At 36.3% G+C, this 12848-nt stretch overlaps 1 long non-coding RNA gene across 1 annotated transcript in view; it reads right to left on the bottom strand.

Annotated features, from left to right (window-relative positions):
- The window catches only part of LOC118156774, an 8636-nt gene extending 7220 nt beyond the window's left edge, over nucleotides 1–1416 (bottom strand). The window contains exon 1 of the long non-coding RNA XR_004746430.1: nucleotides 1407–1416. This is a non-coding gene — a long non-coding RNA (uncharacterized LOC118156774). The remainder of the gene's footprint in view (nucleotides 1–1406) is intronic.
- Nucleotides 1417–12848: the final 11432 nt, after the last annotated feature.

Below are 12848 nucleotides of genomic sequence, written 5' to 3'. Positions count from 1 at the left end.
AGAAAGAGAGAAAGAAAGAGAGAAAGAAAGAGAGAAAGAGAGAAAGAGAAAGAAAGAGAGAAAGAAAGAAAGAGAGAAAGAAAGAGAGAAAGAGAGAAAAAGAGAGAAAGAGAGAAAGAGAAAGAAAGAGAGAAAGAAAGAAAGAGAGAAAGAAAGAGAGAAAGAGAGAAAAAGAGAGAAAGAGAGAAAGAGAGAAAGAAAGAAGGAAAGAAAGAAAGAAGGAAAGAAAGAAAGAAGAAAGAATTTTGCACAAGATTATAATATCCACTCAGGCCACCAGTTGACTTGGAATCTAAAAATTCCTTGCACAGACATCTGTGCTTAAACTAATAGCATATCAATCTGCCATTTTGCCAGGCTTTGTTTCTATAAACCCTAAAGGAAGATGAGCTACTTGTGTATTTTTTAGCACCAAATAAATACCAAAGTTCAGGAACATTGAGTTACACTGAGGTGACTTCCTCCCTCACAGGCTAGAAACTGAAGAGGTTGTGAAATGAGAAATTAAGAACACAGAGCAGAAAAACAAACAGTAAATGTTTCTCCACAAAATTTCCTGTTATATCCTAAGCCTAAGCTTTTGAAAAAGACTGATTGGCAGCATTTTGCCAGAATTTTGAATGCTGAACAAAACAAAATAGCCAGCATCTGGGGAAAGGGACATATGGCTTGTAAAACTGTAGCTGGAATGATTTTGCTTAGCAGAGTTATAAGGCATACTATAATGAAAAGTGGTAGTTGACCTTAACATTACTAGATCTACCTGAAATATTTCTGTATGTGTGAAAGCGTGTTCTCACAGGTGCATACACATGCGCATGCGTGTATGCACAGTTGTGTGTGCAGGAAAGGTTTAAAATTCATGTAGTTAACTGAAAGAAACAAACTTTTTGGGTTATGATTTTAATCATCGTAATGATGATTAACTTACTTCTATAGAGTATAATCCTCAAACTACAGGTCAGGACCCTCACTCACGTCATGAACTGTTAGATGGCAGAAGACAGAAAACAGCAGCAACAGTTTAATTTCCTGTGAGCTGTCCAGCTCAATTCTGCCAATGTTGGAAAGTGAGAAAAAGCTGGAAAGCAAGCATTAGTTAAGTAATTGCCTTTTGTTACTGGCAATAGCTTGGTTTCTCCAAAGAGGGAAAATTTGCAAACAGTTATTATTACCATTTTCCAAAACTTTGTTTTGGAAGACTCTAGCTGCTAGCTAGTATACCTTCACTGTAGTGTACAAAGGAAAGGTCTTGCAATGAGTATGACCCTGTTGAAACAAGTAGGTCTTTAGCTATAATAATGTCCAGATACTGTCCTTATGCTAGATAAATCAGAAAATCACATTGCTTTCAAGTTCTCAAATTCCCTTAAATAAAATTTTAAAATAATGATTTTTAATGAAACTTTTAAAAATGGTTATCTAACATTCTGCTACATCTATTGACATGCCAAGAAAATGAAATCAAGACTCCAAACGTCTTGATAAGGCTTCCAAACAACAACAACAACAACAACAACAACAACAACAACAACAACAACAAAACACCACTGAAAAGACCACAAATTTCATCTTCATTTCAGATTTCCTTCAGAGTCTGAAGAATTTCTCTCAGCTCTTCCAGGCAATAGATGATGGACAATATTTTTTTTCAGCATTTCTCCAGCTGAATTGCAGGCTTAGCAGCATTAAATTGTACATATTTTTATCAAGTTTACTGGGGTTTAGTCTTTAATTTTAAACTGTACAAAAGCCTCACTCTGAAAGAAAACCAGCAAGGAGCCTGTTTGAGGAATGAATGAAGATTTTTACCTTTTAAAACACTACTTTTTTTGTGTTGTTGTACTGTCTTTTTTATGATTTTATAGCAGCTGCATATTCATCACTTACGCATTTCTTATGATAAGAAGCACTTTGCAGAATATTAATAACAAGTGTTATTTCTTATTCCTGCATTCAGAATTTCTTCTTTGAGTTTTCTTAGTCATGATCATTTTTGAATGACAATTAAATATTTCTAGTTAATTAAAATGCAGAAATATTTACAGAATATTTTTTTTTCCTTCTGTTAGTCTTATTCATCCAGTTCATGTAAAACCATCAAATAATTTGCTATTTTGAATTCAGTTTGTTAAATAGTTTGTTAGAATATGATAATATTCTATAGAATATGTCAGTTTATTGACTTTTAAAATAAGGCTTATTTTAGTAGCACAGGTGTCCCCTATTTGTTTCCACTAAATGATTCATAAGTGCACATGCTGAATTATCATGCCATTGTCTAAATATAAGAAGGCTTTGTTTCTGTGTGTATAAATGTCAAAAAAAAAAAAAAAAGAAAAAGAAAAAGAAAAAAAAAAGACAGCTTTCCAATGGGAAATTTGGAAAAAAAGTAAATAATTATGCCATGTGTGCTGCTTAAAGCTTGAATTTCATCTTGAAGCTGAAATTGGTTGAAAATTACTTCATAATTTGTGAGTCCATTTTACTTTGAAACTTGCAATTAAATAATTCCTTACTCTCAACTATGGTAGTCCTAAAATAATTCATAACTAACCTCTTACCACATTCTGAACTAATGGTTTTCAGTGGGATTCAACTAAAATACTAAGGTATAGTCTGTAATTTTACACTAAAAGTCATAGTAACAGCAGAACAATTGATTCAAAACATAACTGGCACCCTCTGCAAAGGCTGTGAATTCTAATAAACAATTAGGACTCTCTATGACAGCACATATATTAATTGCTGACAAGGAATTGTCAGGACTTTAACAACCTTAAGAAAATAATGGTTATATCCAATATAATCAATATTTAAACAACAACAGAAGTTATCCAACTGTACAATTGTATGTGTATGTGGTAGGAAGGAGGGGTGGGAAAAAAGGGATAATGGAAAGACAGGAAGCAGTTGAGTGTATTTGAATGTGTGACTACAAATGTGTTAATATTTTTCTACACATGCATTAAGTATTCCATAACAACTTATCTTGACATTTATTCATAACTATTTATTTGCAATACACTTACCTCCAGAGGTCTAATGGAATCACTGAGGGGAAAAGCCTAATATTTTCTGGATCAGGCTAGGAAGAGTAAGCATAAAGAGCAAAAACTGGGAGAGCAGCTGAGACATTAATTAAATGACAAAGCAAGAAATGAGTTGTTAAAGATAGTATTAACTGACAAACGAGACAAAAAGAAAAAAAAAAGCTGCAAAGGGCCTGGGAAAAACAGTAAAGAAGATTCTTCTTGGCACAATGAAGCAAAGGAAACCAGATGCAAAACCAAAAGAGTAAAGTGAAACAGACAGAGCAGTACAGATGATACTGCGATGTTGTGTTAGAAGCTAAATGCTAGGGAAGACCAAAAGACAAGTGGAGCAATTATGACTACAAGAGTTTGGATAGCAAGCTTCAGCCAGAAGATTCAGCTCTCTGGAAAAGAATCTAAAGATATCTTTTAGCAATATTAAATCGTAAGATTGGGGCAGACATGTTAATGAATGAAAACATGAAAATTTAAAATCTTTTGGTTTAGTTCCTTATACAGATCTAGCCTTGAATTAGGTCTGGAGAGAAGCAAAAGAGGCAAGTTTTAGATAAGCACATCTAAGACAATCCATATGATTGTATCTTACAGAACACCGGAAAATTCAAGCCCATAGGTATGGTCTTTTGCTTAAAATAAATAAAAACAACAAACAACCCCCTCCCACAACATTATCTGTTCTTTAATAATGGTGGCAATAAGCTTGTATCAAGCAAATGCAGTGACTTCCCATGTGCTTATCTCTGACTTTTAAACTCCACAGTTCATGTCAGAGACAAACATTTTGTATACAATAAAAAGAGGAGTCTATACTCTACCTGGTCAGGGCAGTGTTGGTACAAGAATGGTTATTTCTAGAATCCCAGCAAATGATCATGGAGTTCTTCTTCAGCAATGCAGGTTTTTGGACCTACATTGAATACAGTCTGAGATCTGAATTTAATCCCATAGTTATTTTTCATAAACAAGCACAGTGACAAGTCATGCATCAAGCTGATTGAACTTCATAATTTTATGTCACCTCTTTAGAAGTGATAGATTTTACTCATGCTGTTCATCTCAGAATAAAAAATCATTAAAAAAAAAAGGAAAGAAAAGCAAATGATCAAAACGAAATGCACAAAATGTCACCTTGCATGAACAATGTTAACAAAATTCTTATACTCAAAGATATACGTAAAAACCTGAAGGCATATAAGTAGTAATTAGAAGGAACTGTAAAGCCAAAAAAAACAACAACATAAATTAAGTTAATCATGTTCTGTCTACTCATCTACCCAAGATCAAACTCAAGAAATATTTTCTCATCAATGTGAAGCACAGATTTAAATCTGTCTCAACATTAGAGAACATAAATTTCTGGAAGAGGTGCAGTTCCCTGGAAAGGACATACACAGTCAACCAAAATAAATAAATAAGGAAATAAGTAAGTAGGTAAAACTGCACAATCCTCTTGGCTGTGCCAGAAGTCTGTAAGCTGCATTCATAGTATCACAGAATCTCCCAGTGTGTGAGAGGTTTTCTGTCAACCTAAGCATTTGTACTGCTCAATTGCTAAAAATGTGTTCTCAAACTGTTTGTGTGATATAAAATAAACACCATAAAAAACTGGAAAATTTTATTGCTTCTCATAGTCACAAAGAAGCAAACACAACCAATGTTAGTAATTGTCATGGTAACTGGAAGTAGCCTAGACTTAGGAGCTCTTACCCTGCTATATGTGATAACATGTTATTCATATATCAAGAAAACAGGATAACTGAGAAGAAAAAACTTATCTGTAGCTGTTTGGAACTTAGATTAGTTCAAAAATTTCTCATGCTCTGTCCCATTCACATACAAAGCACTTCATACAAAAACACTGATTTTGCCCTCTGGCTCTTCACTTTCTATTCCATCTTCACAATTGCTTCAATGATGAATATTCCACTGTCTGTCTTGTGACTGCCCACTCAGCAACACACATATACAGTGAGCTTTCTTTCCCTTTCTTAAGTCAGACCTACAACAGCCACCGGAGCATCTGTTGGAGATGGAAATTACCCATAGGTGTGATATAGAAGAAACAATACATAATGTATACGCATCTTTTCATATAAGTTGTCTGATTCAATGTCACTTTGCCTGCTAGAGTTTTGCCTTTCCATTTCCCATTAAATCAAAACATGTCAGTTTTCCTCATTTGTTTTGTATTTGCCATTTATAATTAGCTCATGTACTTCTCTTGATGTTTGTTTGGAGGGAAGGGAGAAGCTAGGCATTAACATTCAGAACTTAACCCTGCCTGCTTGAGTTTGGAACTTGAAGCTAGCTCTTTCACATCACAGGTCCATAAACTGACTAGAAGACCTTATTATTTATTTATTATTTATTTACTACCTACCTACCATTTATTTATTTATTTACTATTTATTTATTCTTTTTAACCTTTATTATCTATTTATTTATTTTCAAAAAATAGAAAAGTTTTAGGATATATCTCATGATCTTTGCTACTACAGTTACTCCTTTTATATAAATTGATCTGAAAATAGATTATGAGAGAGAGGAAAAAAGAGAGTGAATATATTCATAGTCTAGTATGTGGGTGGGTACCTCAGCCATGGACCACTCTAATTCACAGACATGTTATGCCAGAGTATCTCATATCCTATGGAAATGTCCTGTCACTGGATTCCATATTCTTGGTATCTCAGATTTTTTTTTTTTATTTTTTATTTTTATTTTTTTATTTTTTTCAGGGATGAAAGGAAAGGGATACTTCAGAATCTATTGAGTTTTCCCTGTTGTTGATGGAGCAATACTTTGGAAATTCTGAAGATATTTCTTTCACCAACCTCTATGCACAATATCAGGAAATACTTTTAAAGGTGTATTTATTAAAATTACTGTTTATATATGAACTTTGAAAATGATACTGTTGAAAGGACCTGTGCTGTGCTTGTGTTTTGCTCGCCAGTTCAAACTGTTCCTCTGTGGAACTATTAAGCTTGAAGTGGGACCTGAAATTTGTACACTGAGAACTGATATTTGGCACAGAATTTGCCTTTTATTTGGAAAGCTCTCAGCAAGGAACCTCCCCCACTGTGCTAAGCTGTTTCCAGTGAATGAAGTAAGCAGACATGAAGAGGCATTCTTAAATAAGTTACATTCCAGCTAGGTCTCTGTGTGGCTTGGGAAAGTAAGCTCTAGACTTATAGCAACAGCTAAACCAGTAAGGAAAGTTAACCTGTTCTTATCTTCATTCTGTTAAACCACTAAGAAACTCACTTTCTGTAGAGCTAACTAAAGTCCAGTAACCTGATAGAATTCACTTAATGGAAAAAAAAATCTATAGTATGATATACTTTCAGAATGCAAAAAAGATTTTGTTAAGCTTTCATATTTGTGAAGCCATGATATTCTAAGGTAGTTTTTGTTTTGTTTTGTTTTGTTTTGTTTTGTTTTTTTAATGTGGTCTGTAATACATTACAAGAATTAAATAATATATAAAAGTATAAGATCATAGGAATCATCTAACCAAAAATTCCAAAAATTCAGACCATATGACTAAGAGCACAGTCCAAACACTTCTTAAACTCTGACAGGCTTGTTGCAGTGACTAATTCCCTGGGAAGGCTGTTCCAGTGTGTGACCACCCTCACTGTGAAGAACCTCTTCCTTATGTCTAGCCTTAACCTCCCCTGCCGCAGCTTGACACCATTCCCGTGGGTCCTATAACTGGTCACAAAAGAGAACAGATCAGTTCCTGCCCCTCCACTCCCCCTATTGACGAAGCTGTAGACTATGAGGTGATGAGGTCTCCCGTCAATCTCCTCTTTTCCAGGCTGAACAGGCCAAGTGACCTCAGCTGCTCCTCATATGTCTTCCTCTCTAGGCCCTTCACCATCTTTGGATCCCTTCTCTGGACACTCTCCAATAGTTTCACGTCCTTTTTGTACTGTGGTGCCCAGAACTGCACACAGTACTTGAGGTGAGGCAGCTCCAGCGCAGAGTAGAGCAGGACAATCACTTCCCTTGACCGACTACCAATGACATGCTTGATGCACCCCAGGCTATGGTTGGCCCTCCTGGCTGCCAGGGCACACTGCTGGCTCATATTCAACTTGCTGTCAACCATGACCCCCAGATCCCTTTCTGCGGAGCTGCTCTCCAGCGTCTCGTCACCCAGTCTGTAAGTATAGCTGGGGCTGCTGCATCCCAGGTGCAGGACCCGGCACTTGCTTTTGTTAAACTTCATGTGGCTGGTGATTGTTCAGCTCTCCAATCTGTCCAGATCTCTCTGCAAGGCCTTTTCACCCTCAACAGAGTCAACAACTCCTCCCAGTTTGGTATCAGCAAATTCACTCAAAACACCTTCTAGTCCTACATCCACATTAATTCATAAAAACATTTAAGAGAACTGGCCCTAAAATGGAGCCCTGGGTTACACCACTAGTGACCATCCACCAGCCTGATGCAGCCGCATTTACCACAACCCTATGAGCCCTGCCCGTCAGCCAAATGTTCACCCATCCTATGATGTGTTTGTCTATCTGTATGCAGGACATTTTGTCCAGCTGAATACTATGGCAAACTGTGTGGAAGCTTTACTGAAATCCAAAAGGATTACATCATCCGGTTTCCCTTGATCGACTAGATAGGTGATGTTATAATATATAAGATGTTATGATATATATTGATGTGTTGACATTTACTATAACATTTATTATAGCTTTATAGCTTTGATATTTTGGGAGGTGATAAGGATACAGGTAGTTCTACTAGGGCACAAGCTGAATGCATGGGAATTCTCACAGCCAGTTTATATTAAATAAATATATATACATATAAACAAACAAACAAACAAAAAACAAAACAAACAAACAAACAAACAAACAAAACCAAAACAAACAAACAAACAAACAAACAAAAACAACAAAAAAACAGTCCTTTGCATTTGCCATTGCCTTAGAAAATTTATAAATAGCATTCACTTTGAACTTTTGTATTTACTAAGAGCTAAGATGTAGCTTCCTGGAAGATAATCTTCAGCCTCCTGCACTGAACACCCTGCAAATATATACAACTTTCCTTCTACTACACTGAAATGTACACTAAACATTGATCGATTGGTTCATAAACCAGTTTCCCAAGTTAATGAATAGAACATCTATAAAATCCACCATGTTTTCACATTTATCCTTCACAGAAAATCATGTATGTAAAATATTTCTTGGATTCAGGCAAAATAAACTTCATCTGATGAAAATTTCTGCCCTAACATTGGTTGCATCTAAAACTTCAATTTTATTCTTCAGTATATTATAAAGTCCTCAAATAATTTTATAAACTTCAGAAGTGTTCGAGAAAAAGCAATGCTTTAATTTTAGAATTAAAGTACATATTTGCACCTCATTGCTGAATAAATGAAAAAAAATGTGTTGTTTTGTGCTTATGATATATCTTTAAACAGTGCGAACACCCTAGGCAGCTTGTTCATGGCATTTTTTTTAATAAGGAAACATATGAAATGCCTTTTATTTCCAAGTTAAGAGAAAAACAAAACAAAACAAAACAAAACAAAATAAAACACAGAAAAATAATAGAAAGGAATTCTCAATTAAGGGAAGTAGTACTTTTTAACCCCCCAAAAAGGAAATCTGTCAGTGTAACTGAAGAAAATTATTCTATAGATTAGATTTAAAACCTGGAAACCAAAAACCACGTTGATGCGTTCGTTCATTATTGCTCTTGAAGTGGAACCATGTCATTCTTTCTTCACTTCACCTAATACAGAGATTTGGATTCTAGTTGTGTTTCCATAGATTTTTTGTTTGTTTGTTTTCTTCGAATTTTTATAGCAATTGTTGACTATTTTCTTTTTTCTACAAATACCATTCCGAATACTTTACATCATCTTCCTGACACTAAGATTTCATATTCAGTGCTTTGGTGTGATAGATATATTTAAGTACATCTTATTTACAGAGATTTTTGCTAATCTTTTCTTGTTAAGGAACACCATGCTGCTTTTCTGTGTACATATTGCACATACCTAACTGCTACATACTTTTTCCTGATTAAGCATAGTTGATTTTTCTATAGGCATACTGTTTAAAACATGCATATGTCATTTTAGCATTTCAAAAGCATATACTGGTTTTGAAAGCTATATATAATATCTGACGTATTTTCTGTCTAAAGCATATGCCTCTAAAATAATGATGTACAATTAGACATACAAAAGTAGAGGGAGCAAATATCCAGATGGTTACTTTATTATACAAGATTATTAATGTGACTATTAATATATTCAATTATATTAAGACTATAAATATATGTTTCAGAAACAGGTGATTTCAAAATACAATGATGTCAGTAGTTTTCCTGTCAGTCCTTCCACATGTCTCTTGGTTAAGGACTCCCTGACATGTAACTGCTTAGCTGTTTTTTTGCTTTTGTTTTTTTTGGTTGCACCATATAAAATCAATTCCAAGCAACAAAATAGGAAATTTTTGAAAGTAGAAAACAGTCCCAAGTTCCAAGAACTTACTACAATTCTTCTATTTATGAGGATACATATTACAACGACATATGCACTATTCATGTTGAGAATAAAGGCTCCAAACTTCTGTGCCTTATCTAACCATAAACTTGGAAAAGAAAAACCACTGCCAGCAAAACAAAACAAAACAACAACAACAACAACACTAAAACAGTTCTGTTTCTTACTTTATTCATCTCTAAAAAGGATGATCTTTTCTGCAGGAGGAAAAGTTCAAAGATCTTTAGGGCTCTCCAAAGTGCCAAAATGTTCTGATGTCTGAAAGTTTCTTTTTAAATATTTTTTTTAATTTTTATTTTTTATTTTATTTTATTTTATTTTTTTTTTCTGTAAGAATGCATTTCTCTACAGTGCCCTAATTGTCTCCGTATGGGTAAAGCCTGTGCAAGAGTCAGTGAAGACAACGGCATAAATTAAGGGTAATGTTAAGGAACCTTACAAATGATTTCAAAATTGTTAACAAATGTGATCTTTTGCTGTGGGATGTTTTATGTGGTGTGTTTCCACTTAGCAGTCAGAATGTTTACCTCACTCAACCATATGGAGTTCTATTGATGCATGTTTCCTGAGAAGCCTGACACTGAGAGGAGAACTTTCTCTAGATTAGAGACAGTTGCACTAGAAAATACCCTGCTTCACTTTATTGGAGCATGCTGCACTACAGAATTTAATAGCAATATATCAACATTATTAGACAAGAGCAACTATCCCTAACTGTGGTGTTTTAACACCAGTAGGTAGCCAAGCACAATCATTCTACTGTCTCACACTCCATCTTTAAAACGATGGGGAGAAAATGTGAAAAGAGCTTGTGAGTTGAGCTAAGGACAGGGAGATCACTTACCAGTTACAAGCAAAACAGATTCAGCACAGTAAAGATGAATGCTATTTATTGCGAGTTAATAACAGACCAGAAGAGTGAGAAACTAAAAGCAAATTAAAACACCTTCCCCCCATCTACAGTATTCTACGTCCACCACACAAGCAGTGCAGGGGGATGGGGAATGGGGGCTGTGGTCAGTCCCTAACACTTCATCTCCTCCTTCCTTTGACCACTCCTTCACGGTCCCTCTCTGCCCCAGCTCCCTGTGGGGTCCCTTCCAAGGATGCTGTCCTTCCCAAATTGAGCCTGTGGGGGCTGCCCACAGGCAGCAGCTCTTCAGGAACAGCTCCCACACAGCTCTGCACCACAGGGTCCATCCATTCCCCAGGAGCAAACTGCTCCAGCACAGGTTCCCCATGGGCAGCAGCTTCCCCCAGACCCCTGCTCCTGCGTGGGCTCCTCTCCATGGGCTGCAGCTCCAGCCCAGGGCCTGCTCCACTGGGGTCTCTCCATGGGTCACAGCCTCCTCCATGCCACAACCACCTGCTCTTCTGGGGGCTTCTCGACAGGCTGCAGCGTGGAGATCTGCTCCATGTGGGACCCATGGGCTGCAGGGGGACAGCCTGCTCCCCCAGGGGCCTCTCCCTGCACAGGCCGCAGGGGAACTGCTGCTGCCTGCCTGGAGCACCTCCTGCCTCCTGCTGCACTCCCCTGGGTGTAGACAGGACTGTTCATCTTCCATTTTCTCACTCCTCTCTCCCAGTTGCTGTTGCACAGCAGGTTTTTCCTGTCTTAAATTCACTTTCTCAGAGGCCTAACAAGCATTGCTCCCTGGCTTGTCTCTGCACTGTGGTGGGTCCCTTTTGAAGCTGTCTGGAACTGACACTTACCTAATGGCTCAGCTTCTGGGCACTGCTCACAGAGGCCAACCCATGCAGCTTCCTGCAAAACCTTGCCAATTAAGCCCAATGCATTAACTTATTCAAGGCTAGGAACCTTGCACCACACTATTTAAATTTTATTCCCTTAGACCAGTGTTCTTCAAGGTTTTTAGTCTATAGATAATTCAGACTTTTAAAAATGCACTCACATAACTGCACACCTCTACTGTTTAATCAGCTGGCAAGAGAGCTGAGTGCTGCTGTATCATGTGTGTAAATAAAAAGTTATTAATATAAATATATATATTATATACATTATATATATTATATATATATTTTATATACAATCTCTATATAAGAAAACAACAACAACAACAACAAAGCCAATAACTAATTGTAGAGTATCAAGATAAAAAATGTGACACTTGGGATGCCAGAGGATACTCATGGCAGTCACAAATTGACCCTTAAGTTTCCCTTAAGGCACTTGAAATTTCTCTGAATGCAATATTCTTATGGATTATCTTCTATTGCCTTGTGAATAACTTGTGACTTAACGGTTGTTGGGCTAAATGACACTGCAGATGTTCTAATGAGTTTCCCAAAAGAGACTGAAAATAGAGTTAGCGTCTGTTTTTAGGCTGGAGTAGGAATACATATTTAGACCTATTGTAGGTGGAGGTCAAGGAAGTAACTACAAACCCCATACAGATTCTTAGAGAGGTCCATACTGGCCTTCTCATGCAAACTATGAAGTGTCCGGTTGATTGCAATTAAAGCTATGCCTCTGTAAATTTCAGGAGATGTTGGCTTATGCTTCTATTGGGGACTAATGATTTGAAGCGAAGTCTTGAGGGTGCAGCCTACAAATTATATTGGTTTGTTGGAAACAAAGAGTTCAATTATTTGGATCCTCCGAGTCTTTGGAGGCAAGCCAGGTCTACTGTGACATTAAATGCACATCTATCATTCTAGCAGAGAGAGCACAAGCCCAAAATCTCTAAAGAAAAAGGGAATCCTTCACAAACTTTTTATGTGTCAAATGGGCATGTGACTTCCTACTGTGAATACTAAAGCTGCCATTTAACTTGAAAACAGAAATAAAAGTCATTTTTAATTGTTCCTTTATTGTTGAAGAAGGAAAGGATCCAAAGTTGTTCTCACTTTGGGAACAGAGTACTTCATTTATTTTAATTTTAATTTTAATTTTAAATATTTAGTTTATTTTTATTTTTTAAAGTGGTAACACACACAATCATCTGATCTTTTTTGCCCCTCTCCATCTTTTGTCATGGAGGACTGTGAAGAAGAGTACTTCTAAGTGAAATGGATGATTGTCTGTATGTAAACTGCAAATAGAGGAGGGAATCAAGTTTTGCAAAACTGCTGCTTTCCTTTCTGTCCCCTTATATCTCTGGAAAATTATAGAGAACTCCAGATCTCTGTAAAAGGCAAAAAGCTTCTAAATTTACTGTAAAATACACTTGCCCTAGCAGTTCAAGGACTGCTTTATACTTAAGCTTTTCTGAAACTCTAAAGGTAAT

This window comes from Oxyura jamaicensis, chromosome Z (genome assembly GCF_011077185.1).
Source record: "Oxyura jamaicensis isolate SHBP4307 breed ruddy duck chromosome Z, BPBGC_Ojam_1.0, whole genome shotgun sequence".
Lineage (NCBI taxonomy): Eukaryota > Metazoa > Chordata > Aves > Anseriformes > Anatidae > Oxyura > Oxyura jamaicensis.
The sequence above is the reverse complement of the archived record's forward strand: the minus strand, read 5'-3'. Positions and strand labels throughout refer to the sequence as shown.